Source organism: Lepidothrix coronata, unplaced genomic scaffold, assembly GCF_001604755.1.
Source record: "Lepidothrix coronata isolate B3197 unplaced genomic scaffold, Lepidothrix_coronata-1.0 Scaffold15, whole genome shotgun sequence".
Lineage (NCBI taxonomy): Eukaryota > Metazoa > Chordata > Aves > Passeriformes > Pipridae > Lepidothrix > Lepidothrix coronata.
In genome coordinates this window covers 1,041,202-1,052,882 of record NW_016690195.1, presented here as the reverse complement: position 1 = coordinate 1,052,882, position 11,681 = coordinate 1,041,202, and the positions used below count along the sequence as shown (strand labels likewise).

Below are 11,681 nucleotides of genomic sequence, written 5' to 3'. Positions count from 1 at the left end.
GCCTTCTTGGCCACCTGGACACACTGCTGGCTCATGTTCAGCTTCCTGTCAATCCAAACTCCCAGGTCCCTTTCTACCTGGCTGCTCTCCAGCCACTCTGTGCCCAGCCTGTAGCTCTGCGTGGGGTTGCTGCGGCCGAAGTGTAGGACCCGGCACTTGGCCTTGTTGAACCTCATCCTGTTGGAATCAGCCCAACTCTCCAGCCTGTCCAAGTCCCTCTGCAGAGCCCTCCTGCCTTCCAGCTGATCAACACTCCCCCTCAACTTAGTGTCATCTGCAAATTTGCTAATGGTGGACTCAATTCCCTCATCTAAATCATCAATAAAGATATTAAACAGAACTGGGCCCAACACTGATCCTGTGCTCATGTGGCCACCTGCCCCTGACTGAGCAGCTGCTCCTTGATGTTGGTAATGGGGATGTACCCAGTTAACTCCAGAAGGTGACATGAAAGCAAGTGGACCTGCAGGAGATTCAACACCAGAAGCTCAGGCAGGCTAGCAAAGAAGCAAGATCAGCTGCACAAAAACTCCACTTGTTCATGGCAGCAGGCCTGGGGGAGTGGCACCAGGGCTGTGAGTCCTGTAAGCCATGGACTGGGGGAAGGTCTAGAACTGGGACTGCCTATCACCCACTGAAGCAGGTATAAAGGGAGATGCTTTGTTATCTTGGTACATATGTGGAAGTAGAGCCCCCAGAATTATGAAGTGAATGTATAAAGACCCGGATCTTATTTCTGACCACAGCTTGTCCTCTTCACTCCCTGAACCAACATGATAAAAATGTGTGATTACAGTGTTGAAGCATCAGTACTGGCCATTTTCAGCTTACTGGAGAGCTACTGGGGAGTTGGCAAGCTGGGCAGAAAAGAGTGGGTTTGGATTTTCTTCTAACTCTCCCTGCAGAGCTGAGAAGAAAAGTTCCCCACAGACCATCAGTCCCTGCTGCAGTCTCAGTGACTGTGATTCCCTATCAAGTGTCCAATGAACATTGTGTCAAACCTACAGAAAAACGCCTCTGCAGCAGCCTTGTGTGAGTGGCATTAGCTGTGGGATGCCACTGCAGGAACTGATGGGGTAATCGTTTAGTAGTGGACTTGACTCAAGCAGAAGAGATCCAAGTGCTCTCCACTGATCACATGAAATTCACACCTGAGAATGGGCATCTGCCCAACCTATATAACATAGTGTTAGGTCCAGGCTTGGCAGGTAATATAGACGTAATACCTGGAATTTCAGCTTCCTTTTGAAACTAGGTTTCATTTGGTCAGTCTTATTTTTGATGGTCCATCCGTAAAAGTGCTATTCCCATTATTATTTCTAACGGTATGTTTCTCATCACTACCAGTCCAAGCATTAGTTCTAACACAGTAGCACGAGCCCTGAATTTTTTCCATCATGCGCAGGCATTGAAATCATTCCGTAAATGCCTCACCAAATAGGACACAAGCTTCTCTGGGAACCTGTGCATTTTATGTAAGATGAGTATGTGATCATTTTGAACTCAAAGGCTATTTTTGTGATGTGGGGGAGAGAAAGTCAGTTAGAGCTGAGAGCCTGGATGATTTCAGAGGCGTGCTGAGCTTTACCAGCGGAGGTGAACTTTTCCCCTCTCTGGAGCTTGAGTCTTTCAGTGCAATTGCTGCTACATTTTCTGATGAAGTCAGCTTTGGGGAAATGTTTTTTATTATCCACTGAGGGAAGAGACACAGAAGATACCTACACACTAGAACATGTTCTTTTCCTGAAAAATTTAAACTGATCAGAGTGGGAAGCAGAGTCTTGAACACAGTATTATTATTCAATCTGTCGACATGAAACCTGCTCTTTCAGAATCAGCAGCACCTTCACAAATCTTGTAATAGGCAGCTGCTGCTTAAAATAATGTAACACAGACCAACAAGCCAGTTGAAGGCAGTAATGTAGATTGCCTACACATTCATGCTTTTCTTTTAAAATTACGAATTGATTACACTCCTCTCTGAGAAATATTCCTACCTATGGCAATACTCTGTTCAGCTATATCTGGGCGTACGCTTCCAAGTCAAATAAGCTAGTAAGTGCATACACATTTATGTTTCTCTTGGTAATCATGACCTTTTCATAGCATTCTGCAGGCAAATGCTCTAGCTGTCAGTGATATAATACAGATGCAAGCTTCTCTGTCAAATAAAACTGTGCACTAGACATGCAATCTCATTGCTCTTGAAAAGAAATCAACATGAAAATATTGTTATTTATACAGTAACTTTAATTAGCAGAAAAATTGCAACTGACTATAATCCCCAAGCAACTAAATGGCATGTATTTTGGACTTCTTATTTAATAAATTGGCTACTACAATCAATATGGTCTACATCATCTACATGAAAGCAGTGCTTTCTTCCCATTCATACAATAAGGCACATAATCTCTTCTTGCAGGCCAAGAAATCATTTGGCGAATGTACAAACAAATATAACAGCAGAGGCTCACAAAAAACATCTGAACAATTTCTATCAGTGATGTTTTTGATGGTATTTGTCACTTCATTTTAGATTTCATTAAGTGATAGGTATCACTGACCAATCAAAAGTTAAAGTTATCCATTCCAAGAATATTTCTCTGTTTATTACACTTGTTAGGAGATGACACAAAGTGTTTAGCAGTGCAGTTCATAGATGCAGGGGATTTCTAAGCCCAGAAGGGACTGCCAAGTGAGCCTGACCTCCTGTCTGTCTCCAGATTTTAAATTACTTCACATTGCTTCTGAGTACAACAACTTTTTTTTTTAAACTAAAATTTAACTTGCAGAAAAGCATTCAGACTTGAACAGGGGGACATTAGGAGGAAATTGTGGAAAATCCATCCTTTCCAATTTTTTTCCCAGTGGTTATTTGTTCTCGCTGATAAGAATCTGTGCTTTATTTCCAGTGTGAATTAATTTGGCTTCATCTCCCAACCACAGTTCTCATTACACTTTTCCCTATGAAAATGAACTACCCTTTCAAAGTGGGTATTTTCTTTCATTAACATCCTTGTAAATTAGTTCTTTCTCTTCTTCTTTTAAATCAGGCTGATCTCTTTAAGTCTTCCAATATAAGGAATTTTCTCTGGCCCTTCAATATTTTCATGTCTTCTTCAGTTTTCCAGAAGCCTTCTAAAAAACTTGAGTATGGTGATGATACACAGTATTGTGGTTTTGGTGCCCATACTCAATGGCTGACTTCAGTTAGTTTTGTTCACCATCAATTATGGTATTTGTTTACTGGGACCTATTCCGGGTCACCCACTCCAGACTAGGATACCTTCTCTCTGCAAAGATTTGGTCTCCATTCCTTATTCAGAAGTGTACAACATACAATTTACCTGTATTGAAGGGTATTTAGATAGAATGAGCACAGAATCTGTCTTGCATAACTGTCCAGCCCACACAATTATTTACTTTTTGGTTACCAAATATCTTATTAGCAATGATTTTATGCTTCCAGATCACCAGTGGAGATACCAAAAAGTGCCAGGCTCAGCACTTGGCCTGACAGAGCCTGTGATAAAGCCATCCTGATTCGATAATGGCTGTCACTATGATATGTTGGTTTCTCATCAGCTTAGTGTTCATTTTGTTGATATTTTCTAGCACAACCATGAGAGCATTGCGTAACACTAGATCTAATAACTTGCCAAAGTTGAAGGGTATTATTAATAATGATTGCCTTTACTGACAGAAGATACAATGAAAAATACAGTGGAGTTGTTGGAAAAGAACTGCTCTTTACCCACATGTAGTTATGAACTTGCTGAATAAACCTTGATCTGATCCAGAAATTTAAAATTTAACATCCCCTCTCTCTGTAGGGAGAGTAACTGTTCAGTGTGTGTCTTGGGGGTGTGGTCCCAGCCAAGAGCTCATGGCCAGCAGCAGCTCCCAGAACCTGCTGAGTGCTCAGCTTCAGCCTCCATGGCCCATCCCAGAGCAGCTGCATCCCCCATCATGCTCCTGCTTGCTTGTCTCATTCCACTTCATCAGGTTGCAAAGACGATGCCACTGGGGAGGAGGCTTTTTATTTACATTCATTTCAGTTTAAGAAGCAGGGGTTTTGGCCAGATTTGTGTTGTCCCCTGAGTGCCTGTTTAGGCCCAGCATGGTACATTCTCATCTGCAGTTGCCTTTTGTGAAAGTCAATATGAGTGTCCCCTGTGAAATACCCTCTACTTCCCAAAGAGACAGGGGGACTTAGGCAGGTTGTGGTAGCCCTCCACATGACCTTCTCCATTCCTCTACAATCACAGAATCACTGAATGGATGGGGTTGAAAGAGATCTCTGGAGAACACCTAGTCCAACCTCCCTTCTAAAGCAGGTTCACCTGAAGCAGGCTGCACAGGATTGCCTCCAGATGGGTTTTGAATATCTTCAGAGAAGGCAACTCCACAATCTCTCTGGGCAGCCTGTTCCCCAAGCTCTCTATCACCCTTGCAGTAATGACATTTTGCCTCATATTTAGATGGAACATCCTGTGTTTCAGGTTGTGCCCATTGCCCCTTATCTTGTTGCTGGGCATCACTGAAAAGAGTCTGTTCCCATTCTCTTAATACCCACCTTTAAAATATTTGTATGCATTGATAAGATCCTGTGGTGAGTTGACCTTGGCTGGATGCCAGGTGCCCACTCAGCCACTCTATCACTCCCCTTCCCAGCCAGACAGGGGAGAGAGTAAGGTGGAAAAACAACTTGTGGGTTGGAATAAGGCAGTTTATTTAAAGTGAAAGCAAAGCAGAAGCTTGCACGTGCAAAAGCGAAGCAAAAGATAGCAAGGTTTATTCTCTAGTTCCCATGAGCAGCGATGGTCGGCCACTCCCGAGCAGCAGGGCTTCAGCACACCTAACGGTTCCTCAGCAGGCAGCCACTGGAGACAATGAATGCCTGCCTTCCTGCTCCTTGCCTTAGCTTTTACATCTGAGCTGACATCATAGGGTATGGAATATCCCCTTCGTCAGTTTGGGTCAGCTGGCCTACTTGGGTCCTCTCCCAGGATCTTGCCCTCGACTGAGGAAGGAATGTTACAGTGCTCATGCTGTGCTCAGAGGTAGCCAAAACACTGGTGTGTTATCGACACCCTTCTAGCTGCACAGCACTGTCAGGGCTGCTCTGGGGAAATGAACTCCAGCTCAGCCAGACGCAATACAGATCCCTTCCCAGTCATCTCTACTCCAGACTAATCAGGCCTAGCTCCCTCAGCCTCTCCTCACAAAAGAGATGCTCCAGTCCTCTCGTCATCTTCACAGCCCTTCACTGGACCTGCTCCAGTAGTTCCTTGTTTTTCTTGAACCGGAGAGTTCAGAACTGAACACAGTACTCCAGATGTGGCCTCACCAGGGCAGATAAGCAGGATCACCTCCCTTGACCTGCTGGCCACACTCTTCCTATCACCCCAGGGTGGCCACCAGGGCACACTGCTGGTTCATGGACAGCTTGCTGTCCACGAGGACCCCCAGGTTCTTCTCTTCAGAGCTGCTTCCCAGTAGGTCAGCCCCCAGCCTGTACTGGTGTATGGGTTATTCTTTCACATCTACTATCTCTCCCCAGGTGCAAGACCCTGCACTTGCCTTTGATGAACTTCAAAATGTTCTACTCTGCCCATCTCTCCAACTGTCCAGGTCTTGCTGAAACAGCAGCACAACACTCTGGAGTATCAGCCACTCCTCCCAGTTTTGTAACACTAGCAAACTTGCTGAGGGTACACTCTGTTCCTTCATCCAGGTCATTGGTGAATCAGTTGAACAGACTGGATCCAGTACTGACCCCAGGGAACACCATGAGCTACAGGCCTCCAACCAGACTCTGTGCTGCTGATTGCAACCCTCTGAGCTCTGCAGTTCATCCACCTCGCTTCCTGCTCATCTAACCCACACTTCCTGAGCCTGCCTAAGAGGATGTTATTAGAGACAGTGCCAAAAGCCTTGCTGAAGTCGGGGTAGACAACATCCACTGCTCTCCCCTCATCTTCTCAGCCAGTCATGCCATCGTTAGGTGGCTATCAGCTACATAAGCCACTTTTAGGTTAACTTCAGAGTGCTGGAGCAGTTCTGATAGCACCAGTGGGGCTGGAATTTGCTGTGTAGCACTTGGCTGGTGAGCGCAACAAACTTTTGAGTGGCTAAAAAATATTTGGATGTGGGTTACGAACCATGTGAGGATTCTTTTCTTCTCTTTGAAACTTCTCACCAATATCTGATGGTTTCTCCTTGATGGTAGGGCTCTAATCTTTTCCTTTGTAACTGAAGAAGCTTTTTGCTAGTCTGTGGGTTTCTGAAGAAGTGTCACCCTTTATTGCTCATGTGCAGCGATGATATTAAAAATAAACCAGCCAGTTGTCATAGATCAGAAACATGTATATGAATTAGAAACAGACAGTAAGCAATATCTGGGAAAATCCAAATCATCAAAAGCTTGTAGTCTAGTTCAGTTAGGTCACAGGTGAAGCTTTTCGAAAAGGGGATCAATAAATGGGTTGTATGAACTGTGAGTGTATTTCTAGTGAAGCAAATTTTAACTTGATTTAATCTTTTTCCTCTCGAATCTACAGCTGGAGTGAGCCCTGCCACACTGAGTTACTGTGGGAAAGGCAGGAAGGAAATTGAGTAGAAATGCGCAATAAACAGAAATGAAACTAACTTGATTATTCTAAGTCCTGGGCCTGAACATAAAATGGATGCCATTAAAATATGGAAATTTTACACCACAATCATTTCTCTTTCTCTTGGAAAAGTCTGGGGAATTCAAAGAATTCCCCCCTCACAGAAAGTTCAAAAGTAATGTTGCTGACAGCGAATATTCAGCATTGAATTCTGTCTTCTGTAGAGGATGTGATACCATCACATATCATCTCTTCTGAGAACTCAGTTCTGTGCAGAAGAACTCTGGTACTGAGAGCTTTTCTTCAACTGGGAATGGGATGTGAGGATGGTGGGAGAGGCTTGGTGGGGTTATGACAGGATTTTACCTGATGTTAATATGTTAATGGGTCTTAGTGGCTTATCTGCTCAAATAAGTTGTGCACCCATGAAGAAAAGGTTTGTTTTCCTCACCCATATGACAGCCAAGGGAATTTATATAATAACATAATAAACCCCTGGAATAAAGGGCAGCTGATGAGCAGGCTGTGATTCTGTGAATCCATATTCTGGATTAGTCGCAAAGTTACTCTCTGTCATGGAAAAACTCAACAAATGAGAGAATGCTGCCAACATTGATTTTAATACAAATCTCACCAAATATCGATTTTTTTCTTAGACCTGCAAAGAAAAGTATTTGAATGAGAACCTTATGCTTTATTTTAAAAAGCAAGGACAGTAGAGGAAGGACTCAGAATGTGAAGCACATACATCCTAATGTCTCAGAAGACAGAGAAATACAACAACAGTGAAGGCCTTGATTGATCTGTTAAAAATCTCCTACTTAAGCTAATTTCAGGATTTCTGGTTTTTTTGGTGTATCTTCTGAGTGACAGCTTTGGGCAATTCAGATGCTGCGGCAAGAATCCAAATGGCAAGCAACACGGGAGCCTGAGTTAGTGAACTACATCGTCATGGGCATTCCTACCAGCCCAGGTAAGAGAGCTGTCTGACTGTGTCTGCACACTGTTTTTGAGCAAGCATCTGTGTTTATGGACACTCAGGGAGCAGCTCCATGCCAGCTGGGTGCAGGCCAGAGTGCAGCTGCTTCAGCTGTGGCCCTGGCTGGAGCCAAACCCAGCTCCTCTTTGTGCTGGCCCTGGTGCATGAGTGGTGTGTAGGGGGCTCACGTAAGACCTTGGGGCTTGAAAAGAGTGGGAAAAGTTTGAAGTTACACAGTCTCTTGCATGTAAAAAGCAAGAGACTCCTTGCCAGCCGGCCTCACTCTGTGAGCTGCTCCTGAAAGATGGGCTTGGGCAGAGGCCAGCAGCCCCCTTCACCAGCAGTGGGCTATGAGTTGTAGGTCTGGCCTGAGGGAAACATGAGTTGCTTGATACACAACTAGTGGCTATAGTCAGTCTCCCTGTGACACCTGGTGGTGGTCCTGCCTGCCTCACAAGGATGTTGTTATACCTCCATGGCCCCGGGGCTGCACAGTGCTGCGGGAGCCAGAGAGGACACTTGCCAGTGACGGGGGAAATGGGGTTGCTGGGTGAGTGTTCTCCCTTTTCCACTCAGGAGACACAGAGACACCAACTGTGGGATGCCTCTTCAGGCATGAAATATGGTGAGGATAAGGGATGGCTACAAACAGGCCATAGCCAGTTTGGGTAAGGAAATTAACTCACAGCTAGTAATAATATCAAAAGGACAGTAGAAAAATTACAGCTGTGAGCCTGGAATACAAAACAAACACAAAATAAACCATAAGAGTCCCCAGAGAGAACTGCAGAGGTGCCTCCACCCTTTTAGGTTGTCAGCAAATATCTCAATGGCAAAGTGAGTGGAAGGCATTGAAATGCACTCAAACTTCTGCATGCCTCCAGGCCCATAATGTATGCACCTCATAACTCCAGAAATGCGGGCACCAGCTCAATGGGCAGACAACATTTTTTAACCTCTTTCTATATCTTTTGTTTTTTCAATAGGAGAAAAGACACAATTGGACTAATGTATTACTAGGGTTCATTAATATGTCTCCTCAAATGGCAAGATGAATGACAAACTCATTCTCAGTCATTTTCCAAGTCAAGGAATAGATTTAAAATTTTCTTTTCACAAACAAAATTAATGGGGCCAAAATTTTTCTGTTGTTGCTGGCAAGTCTCTTCCAGTGAAAATAGGTATCCTTCACATATCGAAATCCCACACAGAGCCAGAGCCTGTAAGCAGTGCCTTGCATTTCTAAGTCCTTTTGAGCGTGGGCCGTGATCACGAAATCTGTAACATAAGAACCGTGTTCTGAATCACAGCACAGGGAATAATTGGCGGAGACTAACTTGCCTAGTGAACACTACTGGCCTTCCAAGTAGACTTGCCCCAGCATTCCTAAATGAGTTCAATGTGAGCTGCTCATGCACAGAGGTCTGCATCGTTCTACCTTTGCTAACTCGGTTGGAAGCAATTAATGATGTTAGCATTTGATGCTCAAAATTCAGGCTGCAGAGGTCTCAGGAGTTGCTTTCCTCCCTCGGAACAAATGGTTTGTGTTGCTTTGGAACCCAGTTACAGGAAGCATTCAAGCATGTGCTGATCGATGGACAGAGCTGAAAGCAGGCTCCCAGGATAGAAGTGTGCAAAATTCGTTGGTTTTCCCTTGTAGCATTTGCAGATGCTGTCCTGTTGTGGTCCACAAACCTGCAAATACACTCATTGGCCAAATTCAGTGCTCCAGGCAACTTCCTTACCAAATTTGCCAAAGATTCATGTTCCAAAAATCTCATATATCAGTTCTGAAAAAAGGATGTTTATAGTCCTCATTACTGTGGAATAATGTGAAAAATGTATAAAACATGTTAGTGCTGTCCTTAAGTCTTTGTTTTTGACAAGTGGAGCTCATTCAATACTCTAAAATGCTCAGAAGGTCACGGTTAATTCCTGTCTTCCAGCTCAAACAAGCTTTGAATAAAAATCTGCGTGTCTTGGACTACATCTCCACTGTCTTTTAACGGCAGTCTCAGGACCCCCATCGAGAAGGGCTGTGCCAGCCACCCTTGCTCCTACTCTCTTTGACATGATCAGTGGTACAACACACACATATGCTCCAGGGGATGTTGGAATACATGTCCAAACACAGCCGCATGATGACTTGCCAACAGAAGCGACCGGCCAGTGGTCACTACAGCAGCCAAGTAATCTGAAGATGCGTGGGCTGCTCAGTCCATCACCCTCTAGAGCCATGTAGACATAGACTGGGAGATTAAATGCCAAAATCATGGGGAAGACAGATGAGTATTTGAGCACATATTCTACTGAGAATGGAGGAAAGCACTTAAGAAAAGCAGCAGTCAGGCAAAGCACTTAGCATACACTTAACTTTAAGCCTGTAAGCAATTAATTTTTGAGTATTCATAACTATAAGGAATCAAAAGAAGAGAAGCTGTCCTCTGTTACATTGGTGAACAGATTCATACGCAGTATAGTCTTCCGAGGATGGCCATATATTTTCCTTCCTTATTGTGTAAAGTGAGACCTTCCAAAGCTTTAAAAATGTCCTGTTAATAATTATTCAATTGATTAGTAGCTGCTGAGAAGGAAAGTAAAGTGATGATTGGATCTCTATTCCTATTCAAAACACTCCAGGTAAACAGCCGCTCTCCTTCCCCAGGGCTGCCTTGTAATACTGCATACTAGAATCTGTGAATATGAAATACTGAGACTCCAGTGCTGTGCAGTGTACAATCCATCCTTGTATCTCTATGCTGTATGAGTCACAGTGCATTTAGAGATCTCCTTCCATCTAAGTGTGATCTATTTACAAGCATGCGTAGGTTTTCAGAGTTTCACAATAGCTGGCAGAAGTACATGATTTATCTAGAAGTGAGCCATGTGAGTGTAGCTTTTTTTTTTTTTTTAAATAGAGTGTCTGACTCTAAATTCAAAATAAAATTTTGATCCTGCTGTATCTGCGGTGCTCTGTTTTCAAGAAACTTTCTTCCGACAGGCTTTTGACATTCAACAATGAGTATTTTAATGCAGAATGAATTTGATCCTTGTGTTTCTTGTAGAATCCAGTATCTCCATGTACTGTGCATATTTCAGAAGTCAAGGATATAAAGGCAAATAAAAGCCACTGGATTGTGCCTAACACAAAGCTGGTACAGAATATAACTTTTACAAGCCTTACAAGATTAATTTAGACTCAGAAATCTTTATTATCCTCATTCCTTTGTGGAAAGTAATAACTGAAACCACAAACTACCATCAGAAGAACCACCCAAACAGCGAGTTGGTCCCTGACAGATCTTTTATATTAGACAACTGGGGCTAAATTCCATTTGTGTTTCTGTGCTTGATGTTCCTATTGCCTAGCTCCAGGCAGCTGCCTGCTTACTGCCTTATTTAGGTCCTATGAATCACTCTCTGAGGCTCCCCCATTGCCATAAGGAGGTAGGTGAAATTTAGCTTTTTCTACACCTACTCAAAAGACAAGGCTGGTTTCAGTGCAGCTGTGCATGAGTGTGGGGCTAGGCCCACACAGCTGCTGGCTCTCTCTTCACTGACCTGGTTGCACATACCCTTTCTTGCAGGTTCTCCATCTGTGTGTCAGAGCAGCAATGTTCTCTTAGATAACAGCAGCAGGCAAAGGCCTCTTTTGTCGCCTTTTCATCCTGAATTGTATCAGATTGTGTAAAGCAATGAGCTAAATGAGGAATATGGAAATTCCAGGGGCATATGGAAATAAAAGGGATGTGTGTTGCTTTGTGAAACATTCTGAGATGTATTGTTGAAGCATGCTACATACAAGTTAGGTGTTATTATTATTATTAATGACTGGTAATTCAGCCAGAAAACAAATTCAACAAATGTACAAGTGGCAGAAAAGTGGAGCTCTAACTTTTGAAGGCTTCAAGGATCACATTTACAGTTGCAAGTAGTTGCCCTAGAATATACGTGTCCTATAGATTGAGTTAGCATTAAATCACAGAATATTCTGAGTTGGAAGGGACCCACAAGGATCATAGTGTCCAACTCTTAAGTGAATGGCTCAAACAGGTATCGAACCCACAACCTTGGTGTTATTAGCACCA

At 43.6% G+C, this 11,681-nt stretch overlaps 1 long non-coding RNA gene across 1 annotated transcript; it reads left to right on the top strand.

The window, feature by feature from the left end:
- Positions 1 to 5,012: 5,012 nt before the first annotated feature.
- Positions 5,013 to 9,577, top strand: LOC108493212. Its single transcript, XR_001873407.1, has 3 exons — positions 5,013 to 5,063; positions 7,488 to 7,587; positions 9,540 to 9,577. It is a non-coding gene; the product is annotated as an uncharacterized LOC108493212 (long non-coding RNA).
- The last annotated feature ends 2,104 nt before the right edge of the window (positions 9,578 to 11,681 follow it).